The sequence below is a fragment of the Falco punctatus genome, assembly GCF_963210335.1.
Source record: "Falco punctatus genome assembly, chromosome: 3".
Taxonomy (NCBI): domain Eukaryota; kingdom Metazoa; phylum Chordata; class Aves; order Falconiformes; family Falconidae; genus Falco; species Falco punctatus.
In genome coordinates, this window is record NC_137582.1 from 114,391,741 (window position 1) to 114,402,268 (window position 10,528).

Sequence of the window (10,528 nt, forward strand, 5' to 3'; positions counted from 1 at the left end):
GAGACCTCCCCTTCAAAGAGGTGGCTTTGTTTAGCAGTAAAATTGATTAATTACTGGAAGGGATAAAGAAAACAAAGCCTTCTGTTGATCCCACAGGGTAAGACCTGCTATGGCAGATACTCTGCGAATAACGGACAGTTTTACCTTCTGTTAACCTTGTCACACTCATCTGCTCTTGGGCAGAAGCTAAACAGCTTTGCGTCTCAAGAGACCATCATGTGTGGCTCCTGCCCGGTTTCAAGGGAGAGCAGCGTCCAGATGGGTGTAGACCCGTCTGCCGGTAGCTACAACACGGAGCATCAACTGCTGCGCTGGAGGGCAAGTGAGGACAAGAACTCCAGCCTGAGCCCATTTCTCGCGCCCGTGAACGCTCTCTGCTTTCATCCCTTCTCCCTGGCACGCGAAGGAGAGAGGGGAATAAGAGAGGACAGGTTTTACGTGATCTGGTGTGGCCCAGAGACATGCAGGGCAATGTCACAAGTGTGATTTGTTTCAGCTGGCATCAGCCCTCCAAAGGATGAATGTCTCAGCTGAGGCATCTCAGCTCCTGCGCTGGACAAGGGAGAACAAACCAGCACCTGCCAACATGAATGAATTCCCCCCTTCCCCTTCCCCCCCCCTTACATCGCTGATCTGGGGTCGGGTGTATGGAAGCTCTGACTTTTCCCCTTGACTCTTGGAAGAGCCCGGAGGATGGCTGATTTTCAGATGACCGAGGTCAGACGTGGTGAATCCCTGCAGGCAAGATGTATGGGATGCTTTCTGTAGTATTTATTGTATGTTTTATTGTAATAACACAGCAGGATTTTTCTCCTCCCTCCTTACGCCTGCCTGTGCAGGCTCTGGCGGTGATTAACCTAGGTGATTGCTCCCTGCAATGTTCAGCAAACGCTGGTTGACTTTAGGAACCCATCAGCTGGGCAATGCCCCCGGCTGGAGGGGCCGGTGGAGCGGGCGCGTGGCTCGGGTGGTCCCGGGGGCGAGGTGTGCTGGAGCTCTGCCCTCGCAGGGTGAGGGTCAGCTGTGGCACTGCTGGTCAGGCAGCTCCGCAGGAATCCGTAGATGGAAAAATGCAATAGTCGTGTGTGAGATCATGAAATAGTCCCAAAAGAATGACCCACCCCGACCCTGATAGTCCTACGGGAGCTTCAGCAGGACTCATAAAATCACCACTTGAGCCCTTGGCAGAGTGCTAATTATTTTCCTGCCTATTAGAGCCACATGTGTAATTGCTCCAGTGCCTGTTAGCGGGGTTAGTGAGTTACTCTCCCAAACAGCACCTCCTTTTTTTCCCCTTGTTTTCATCTAGATACAGTTGCTTGGAGACCAGATCGAAATCTTCTACTTAACGTGGTGTCAAAAATCATTGCTCGTCGGATGACCCCTTTCCCCTGGATCACCAGAGGGAACCCATTTTGTCGTGTCGAGATGCCAAAAGAGCTTACACTGCTGCCTTGGGACAACCCCAGGGTTTGTGAGCCGATTCGTTTCCCTTTTCTCCAGAAAATCATCCCAATTTTCGTATCATTTCTAGGAATATTAAGCAGCACATAGAGGGGAAGCAGCACTCCGACAGCTGAGCTCCCTCTTGGTACAGGATCGCTTCTTCCCAGGAATTCTTTCTGTCTGGGCGAGAGCTGAGGCCAGGGCTGTTCTTTGGCTGCTGTTTAATTACATCCTAAGTTCTTCTAGTGCAAGTGTAGATCTACTTAAATTAAGGGTAATAACCTCTGTAAGCACCTGTGTGAGGAATGGAGCTGTGTAAGGTCCCTGCCTCATGGCACAGATTCCCCACCTGCCCCTTGGACCTGCACATCTCTTCTCCTCCCTGCTTCTTGCCTTTTTTTACCCCGTTTTTACTCCTAGTCTTTGCTTCCTGCTATCCGTGTCTGGGTCGGGATCTCTAGCCAAATACTCCATGACAAGGGGGATGGCAATAAATGGGTTGGGTGGCTCGGACTCCTTGTGGGTGGCTCTGCCACCACCCGACTCCACGGAGCCTCCAACACGTGCCCCTGTGAAAAAGAAAGATGCTGCTTTTGGTTTTCTACTGCAGCCCCCAGAGATGCTCTAACACCGGAGCTTGACTCCTTGACAGGTTTCAGCTAATAATCACACCCAAATGTGCCTGCAAATATAATCAGTGGTAAATGTGTGGATATAATCATGCCGGGGAAGAGAAGAGGTGCCATTTAGCAGCTCTAGAAAAGCCTGCAAAGAACAAGCTTTCTTCAGACTATCGGTCCTTGGGGAATGATAGCACATGCAATATTCAGTGGGACACGGAAAGCAACACGGAGAGAGCCATAAATATCTCCAGGAAAAATACTGCTGATGGAGATGATGAAGCTGAAGCAGATCAGAGGTCTGGAGAGCCTCCTCCGTGAGCCCCTGCGCCTTGAGACCCTCACGGACTCCCCTCCAGTGCTTGCAGTGGGAGAAGCCCACGGCGGTTACCCACACCGTGATGGTGTTCTGGGCACCAGGAGGGTTCCCAAGCCCCGGAATCTTTGCAGGGAGTAGGAGAGGCTGGAGGGGAGCGGGTGCACGGGGCAGCCTGTGCACGTTGCCAGAGGAGCCCGGCACAGCCCTAATCTCATTATGGCATTTTCCATAACATTACAACACAGCCGTAATTATTACAGGATTTTCCGTTAGCCAGTCTGTAATTGAAAACTTGCTGGAGCAAACAGTGTCAAGTTCCCTAAATGAAAGTTATCCCTTTTGTTCCCCAAAAAACAGCCTTGTTTCTGGTTGTTCCCTCTCGCTCCCTCCTGGGTCTGTTTGCTGGTGTCTCCTCCCTTGCTCAGCCCTTAGGTGGCCATAAAATGTCTTCATTTCTGAAATCCCCGTAGCCTAATCCTCTCCGGAGGGGTTATAGCCAGCATTTTTCACGGTTGTCGTTGCCTTTGCACTGTTGGCTGATTGGCTGTCACCGTCTCGGGACTTGTGCTGGGATGCCGGGCTGCAGCAACCTGCTGGGGTTACATACATACATATACATATATCTATATATATATATAGGCACATATGGACTGGGATGGGTTGTATGAGGCTTGGTGTTTTCTAGGTAAAACTTCTTCGCAAAGGATGGTAATTGGGGTTATTTCACCCCCCGAGTTTCTGGCCGTGCATCCAGCCTCCTCATCTCTGCTTCGCGCCATCAGCCCAAGCAGCCAAGTCCTTTCCAGCGGGGCTCTTGGAGAGGAGGGGGGAAAACTTGCCTGGTGCCAAGGAGCTCCAGCCAAGGGCTTTGAAGCTTGCTGAGGTCCAGGGGCAAGAGGCAAGGTCTTGCAATGGAGAGGGCTGGGCCATTTTAATTGCAAACAGCGTTACTGGCTTTGCTCATAAAATGACTGCACGCGCTGCCTGGCTGTGCCACCACCGTGTCCAAACCTGTCCCCAGCCAGCGGGAGCTCCTGTGGCTGCTCCCGGGGTCTGGAGAAGCAGCTCTTGGGTGTTTCTGCCCAAGAACCGAAGCACACGACGGAGCAGGGAAAGGCTGAGCCATCCTTTCGTCAGGAGCGCTCGCGCCGGGCTCCTTTTGGCAAGGCGAGTTGTGCGGGGGGGCAGGTTGGTTTGCACGCCTGCTTGTTAGCATGTGGGCTTGATTATGCACAAGGAAGGGCAGGGGGCTGGCAGGGGAGAGAGCGTGCATGCATGTGTGTGCATGTGTGTGTGTGTGCCGTGCAAAATATTCCGGTTGCTGCAAGCGGTAATGGTTGCCATATGGAGCAATGCGCTGAGGATGCTTGGCTGGCTGGGAGCGGGCAGAGCCTAATTTCTCATGATGGGTTTAAGCTGCGAAATGTTATTTGTGGGCACCTTTTCCCCGGTGTGTGCCTACCTGGGATGTTGGCAGAGCAGCCGTTTTGGTGATGTTCACCCAACAAATGTGTGGCTGACAGTGTGACACGAAATGGTCCCGACACTTCGTTTTGTCCTGACACCTCATTGTGGGGGGGGGTTGCCCCATTTCCCAGTGTGCGGTGGGGGGCAGGGGATGCCAGGATATCTTCTTGTGTTGTGTTTAGGTTGCACGCTTGCACCCACTCCAGGGCTGGGGGCTGGGCCAAATCCTAAGTTTCCACTATTTCTCCAGATAAAAGAGTGTGCGATAAGTGGACGTCTGCTGGCACATCTCAGCTGCCAAGAGCTTTGAGCCTCTTTTAGCTTCTCCTCGCAAACCCTCTCCCACAGCACAGCAGGGAACGCGCTTGGGGCTGACCTTCCATCCCAGTGGGATTTAAGCCATCTCCCCACTGGGGACCAGGGGAGCCCGGAGGAGGGGGTGGGAGATCTGTCCAGCTGAGGGTGACAAACCCAGGGCTGTGCCCAGCCCTCCCCCACATCATACCCGAGAGGGTCACAAGTCCCAGCTGTTAACCAGGACAGGAGGGACCTGCTGCACCCCACGGACAAACGGCAGGGCTGGGTGGTTGGGCTGAGGCTGGGAAGGACGATGCCACAGCCCCACGACACGCGGGGTTTTGGTTAATCCCCAGCCAGGCACTGCTGCTCTGTTCATCTCTGAGCGATCGCTGTCGGGGCTGAGCCTGCGGGGAAAGTTCATAAAGTGCTGGGCAAGGGGGGTCTGGGGAGGCACCAGCTCCTGATGGGCAGGGACATCGAGGAGACTGGGGCTGGTGGCAGAGGAGAGGTCAAGTGGGGGGAACTTGCTATAAAGAAGATGAAAGAGAGCAAGGTTCATCCATCACAGTCTTTCCCCCCTCTTCTTTCTTATTTTTAAGGTGAAAATGCATTTTCTGCAAAAATAATCTTAATTGCAGTCATTAGCAGTGAGATAGTCCAGGGTGGTGGGCTCGCTGCTGGAGGGTGATTTGCCACCTCGATGGCCTAATCTGGATCATCTGTCACCCGTGTGTCACTGGCAGTGCCCTCCTGAGCAAAGAGGCGAGGGCAAGGGCACGGTGGTACAGCCCGGTCCTGCAAGTGCGATCAGCCCACGGATGCTGCAGAGCATCTGCGCAATGCGAGACGTCCCACCTCCCCATCCTGCCCCATTTCCAAAGCGGTGACAACCTCCGCACCCCACACAGGGGAAGACCTCGCAGTATCGGCTCCAAAAGTGTCCTACTTTATCCCCAAGCCCCGCGCCTGTCCCCAGAGCCCTCTTGCTCTGGCAGTTTCACCTGGGTAAGCTCCAGCTGTCGGTTCCATTTATCTGAGATGTGTGAAGTGGCTGGCAGGTTGCATTATTCTTTAAGTGCACATAGTTCTTCCAAAATTCATCATCTTCTTCCTAGCGAGGCGCAGCACTTCCCACAGGCTGGCGGTGGTGAAATTTTGCAGCATCCCAGACAGTGGTTCCCAGTGACCTTCCCCAGCAGCCAGCCATTGCTGCTGCAGGGTGCTGGAACTCCCATATCGTGCTTTTTCCTGGCAAATATGGAAAAGCAGGACTGCAGCTTCACCATTTTGTATCCCATCGGCTGCAGATCTGCTTATTTTTATCTAGAAAATAGCATATTGAAGGTATACATACCTGTTGCTAGTAGATATTTCAGCTGAGGTCAAACTACAGCCTCGCGTTACATCAGGGGGGTGGGGAGATGCGATTAAAAGCTGCCCAGTCTGCCAATAATAACTAAACAGTCATTAGCCAGAGCAGCTGCATTTCTGATTAGCATCAGTAGGATCCAGGGGTGACAAGTAAGATGGTGTTAATGGTGAAGTATCCCACGCTGGGACTTCTGTTCTGGAGTACAAAACTGAGATGCCCAGAGGATGTGTAGCAGGCCTGGGGGAGGGAATGGAAAATGGGATTTTTATATCCCGGGACCTGCAGGGCATCAGCAGAGCGGAGCTGGGACCTGCGCTGGGAACCACCCGGGAGCCACAGCCAAACCAGCTCCCAGCACTTGGAAATGGGGATCCCCGGCCCTCAGCTCATTGCTCCGCATCCCCTCTGGCTCTGCCCCTGCCCCATCCCACTGCTGCTTCCAGCGCTCGGCATCCAGCCCCGCTCGCACCCAGCTGGGACCTTCCCCAGCACCAGCCCGGGGCGGGGAGATGCCTCCAGCTTCCCTGCAAGGCAGGAGGCATCAAAGGCACCAAAGCCCTGACTTGTCTGTGTTCTGCCTCGGCCCTTCTCCCCGCCCCCACCCCAGTTTGCATCATGGAAAATAGATGTCCGCGGGCCTCCAGCCGCGGCTGCTGGCTCTGCTCCACCGAGCGCCCGCGGCCGGCTGCCAACGCAAGTTCCTCCTCTCTCCGGGGAGGGGGCATTATTTTCCCCTCCCTCCCCTGATGCTGCATCTCTTCCCCTCTCCCAGAATAATTATAGCTGTTCAGGAAACGCCGAGGAAAGCCAGCGAAAGAAACTGCTGCATTTTCCTCCTTCCTTCTTATCCGCTAGCCAGAACCAATTAAACCTGAGGAAGCTCAGCTCTTCCCTGCTTCCCTTTTAATTTCAGACCCCCTGCTAAGAGGAGACAGGATAAAATGCAAGATTAAATGCCTAATGCCTAGGATTCAGGATTACCGAGGCCAGGCTGGATGGTTGGAGGTGGAAGGATGTGTCTGGCCGAAGGGAGGTTGGAACTGGTGATGCCTCCCCGCATCTTCTTTCCCACCTGCAGCATCATGGGCAGGGCAAGCGTGAAACCCCTGCACAGATCCAGCCCACGGGCATTCGGAAATGAGAAGCTGAACTCACTGATGCTCAAGGGTGGCCTTGGGAGGGGGCTTCTATGACGGTGAGGTCCAAAATGCCACGCCACGGGAGCAGGGTGGGGGCACAGGGCCAAGTCTCTTGGATTTGTAGGTTAACAGCATCCCGCAGTCCCTATCATAAACCACACATGTGTCATCTTCACATTCCTCCTGCATCTTCCTCCCTGCTGGAGGGTTTCAGGCTTTGATGGCTGGGAAGATGCTGCTGATTTATTCATGGCCACTTCCCACCCATTAGCGTTAATAGCTCTCATTACTCTGGTCTGTCTGTGAGGCCCAGTCCTGTCCCAGCCTGGCCTTTGCTGGGAAGGTCAAGCACAGTGAGATGCTGCAGCCCAGAAAATTTCCTGGAACAAACTGTGTGCCGGGTTTCCATCCTCAGCATCTGACCTTTCCAACAGGGAAAGAGAAGGATGCCAGCTAATGTCCCCTCTCTGTTTCTTCTTCTTCTTGATCTTCTTATTCAAGAGAAGGAACTGCAAAGGTATAACTGTGGAGAGCTGCTCTGCCTCCCTCCCAGCTGCTCGTCAGCCGTGCCATATGGCAGACAAGCTCTGCTCTGGCTTGCTTTGGGTGGAAATGTGCCCTTTTGGTGAATCCCAGCCCTATGTAAACCCCACAGCCATTGATGCCACCACATCTCATCCCTGTGAGCAGCCAGGGGATCTCCAGGACCTTCCCAGGGAAGGGAAAATCAGGTCTTCGAGATAAACCTCCACATCTGAGCTGGTCATAGGGAAACAAGCTCCCTGAAACAAGCTGTTAAATTCCTGGGTGCTCCTGTCTTTGGTTCCCTCACAGCTTCAGACCTATCACCCTGCTTTGGCCCCTCACCTACCCCCCACCTTTGTTGACTTTTGGCACCCCCACCTTTCAGCATGCCCAGGGTGCAGCTCCAGCCCCGCTGCTGGACTGGTGGTCCTGGGGACCGGGATAGGAAGGAGCTGGGGTGCCGTGATGGGCTTCTGGTGCTATAGGGCTGAGAGTCCCTGCTGGGGCGTGGGGGAGGGGGGGGCTGCCCTGCCGGGAGCATCCCAGCAACATGCGTGGGAGCATTTTGCATCCTCCCAGGCCCTAGGAAGTGAGGGATGCTCTTTGTGCGTGATGGCTCGGTGCCTGGCAAGCGATGTGGGGGGCAGGATCCAAATCTGTTGAGGAAAGGACTGCAGAGGATGCGCTTGTATCCAGGGAAGAAGCCAAATATCCCAAATCAAGAAAGCTTTGTGTCTGAGCTTCAGCTTGGGCTAATCTCCTTTTCCAAGGGCTCTTGCCCAAGTCCTTCCCCCTCCCCAAGGTCTCCCTTCCTGCCTGCACACGCCCTAGGATGTTGGTTGAAGCAGGGACATGGATAAATGCAATATAAATGCAATATCGTTGGAGAGATGCTGAGATGCACCTGATGGGTTGAGGAGTAGATAAACGTGTTAACGCTGAGGCACTGCTTAGGCTCCTCCTGCTCCTGCCTGACCTGTGGTAACTAACTTTAATGTACAAGAAAAGGCTGTGGCAATAGCATTGGGTGATATATATATATATATTTTTTTTAAAATCACTAATCCTTTAGAGGCTTGATAGCAGAACCAGAGCTTTCCTGGGGGCTGCCTGGGGAGCTGGTGTTCAGACACAGCAAGCGACGCTGTTTCATAATATTGATAAGGGCTTATCTCTGCTTTGGGGATATTCGCCATGCTTGGGAAACACAGGGCTCAGTTATTTTAATTGCCAGTGAGGTCTGTTTAATGTGCTGCCCTAAGGTGTGTCCTTCAGCTTGGGACCGAGGCAGGTGACGGGACATTTGCCTCTTGTGTCTGCCCGAATGCCTGAGCCCTGCAGTTTTCCTCATGTGATGGAGCTCTGTGACAGCTTCTGCATCAGCAGAACACGGACCAGAGTGCTGGGGGACGCTGGCATGTGGCATGGGATGGCTCCGTGTCCCGCTGGGGGGAACAAGGAGCAGGGATGCTGCCAGGTGCTGCTGGGTCCCTCTGTCGGGCTGTGAGCAGGGGACAGCCCTCTCCCCCTGCCACACTGGCACAGCAAGCTGCTAATGAAAGCCTGGTGCTCACAAGGGTGTGATTTTGTAAGAGAGGGGACAAACAAGGGACAGGCGGTGTGGAGAGGCTGGGGATGTGGACCCCAGCCCAGGTCGGGGAGCAGGCTGAGAGCTGGGTGTGCAGAGGACGATGCTTTCCCAATGTGCTTCATCCCTTCGGAGCGCCGATGCCTTGAGGGTTTCTGCGGCTGCAGCCGCCACCCCATCGGTCACGTTCGTTAGCTGCCGATGAAGCACTTCTCCGTCAGTTTGAGTTCTCCCCTTCCGAGCTCGTTCGTGAGCTCCTACAGGGACGAATCCAGCAATTCGATTAAACAGGGTCTGAAAACACATTTCCCTCTGTGCACATTAAATTTTTGCCCCGATAGTTTCCTTGGATTCCCCTGGGACTTCTCCTGCAGGATGAGCCATCAGGAAGATCCCTCGCCTCTCCGTACCTGTCCTGTCAGCTGAGCCCAGCCTGAGCCCTGCCCGCTCTGGCACAGCAAGAGAGGGCTGAAAATACAAATCACCTCCCCCAGGAGCCATGCGGAGCTGGAAATGTTATGGCTCGTTTTGAAACGAAAAGGCAATCTCAGAATATTGCATTTCTGTGAAATATCCCATCCCAGCTTTAGCTGAAGCACTTCTCCAGCTTTTATTTTTGTAATTCAACATTAGCAAGCACTAATGCTTAGTAATTTGGGATAAAATTGAAATGACAAACCAAAACATTTTGGTGTGGAAACCTCTGTGAAATCTGGGGAAGAGTGAGGAGGACAAGCCTTTTGGTGCGTTTTGGGATAATCCTTCCTAGAGAGCCCCCTCTTCCCATCAGGAGTTGGATCTCAATCCCTCGTGTGACCAAGCAAACGAAGCGATGGCCAGATGCAGCTACTCCGGAGCAAAAAATTACTCTCCTGGATGCTTCTGCCTGCTTAAAATTAGGGCACCGACCCCCACCCCGAGCCATCCACCAGGGTGGTAGGTATATACACGATGTGAGCGAGCACCTCCCCTCTAGCTCTCTATCCCATTCATAACAGGCAGTGCGTATTCTGCTTTGAAGAGACACTGGGTGAAATTAAAACCAGCTTCAGTGCAGATTTTCTCCCCCCGTTTGGGCTAACGCAGTGTTGTCGAAGCTGGAAATGAACAGCCAAGTGGCCTCTGGCTAGTGCTGGTCCTGGGTCTGCAGCGTCTTGCTCCCCACTCCTCCTCCTCCTCCTCTTCTCCCCGAGCAGCTGCTGGAGCACCAGGAATGTAAATGCAGCAGGCAATGTTATCTTCCCAAATATTTTCTGTCGAGCATGGATGTGTTGCTGTGGACATAAAAGTCCACAGAGCTGCGTTTTGGCCTAAAGTTTCCCAGCTTGATGTTCCCTTCCACTGGAAAATGTTTCTTTTTGCTTGTTTTTAGGGAGGAAATAATTCTTTATGCAGAGCTCTGCAACCCGTGAGCCTGGTCAGGAGGAAGAATCGCTTTACATGGCAGTGGAGGAGAGATCCCGTAAATCAGATCCCACCTTGTCTCCTGTACAAGTACTACTGGATAGAGAATAAAATACAGCATCATACAGTACAGTGTGATACGTCCAGTACAGGAAAACTTTGCAAAACAGTATTTTAAATCACTGGAAAGAGAAGAGGCATTTAGCTTAAAGCTTTAGAAATATATTAAAAATCACTCATTTTGTAAATTTGGTTAACTTACATTAATCTGTGGAAATATGCAGGTTTTCTTCTACGTGGAGATGGATGACATTTCCAGAACTCAAGTCTTTAGGCTTTTCCAAGTTC

At 52.9% G+C, this 10,528-nt stretch overlaps 1 long non-coding RNA gene across 1 annotated transcript; it reads right to left on the reverse strand.

Annotated features, from left to right (window-relative positions):
* Positions 1-8,229: 8,229 nt before the first annotated feature.
* Positions 8,230-10,528, reverse strand: LOC308060414. The gene is made up of 2 exons (XR_013926713.1): positions 10,443-10,528; positions 8,230-10,276 (listed from the first exon to the last, which is right to left on the reverse strand). It is a non-coding gene; the product is annotated as an uncharacterized lncRNA (long non-coding RNA).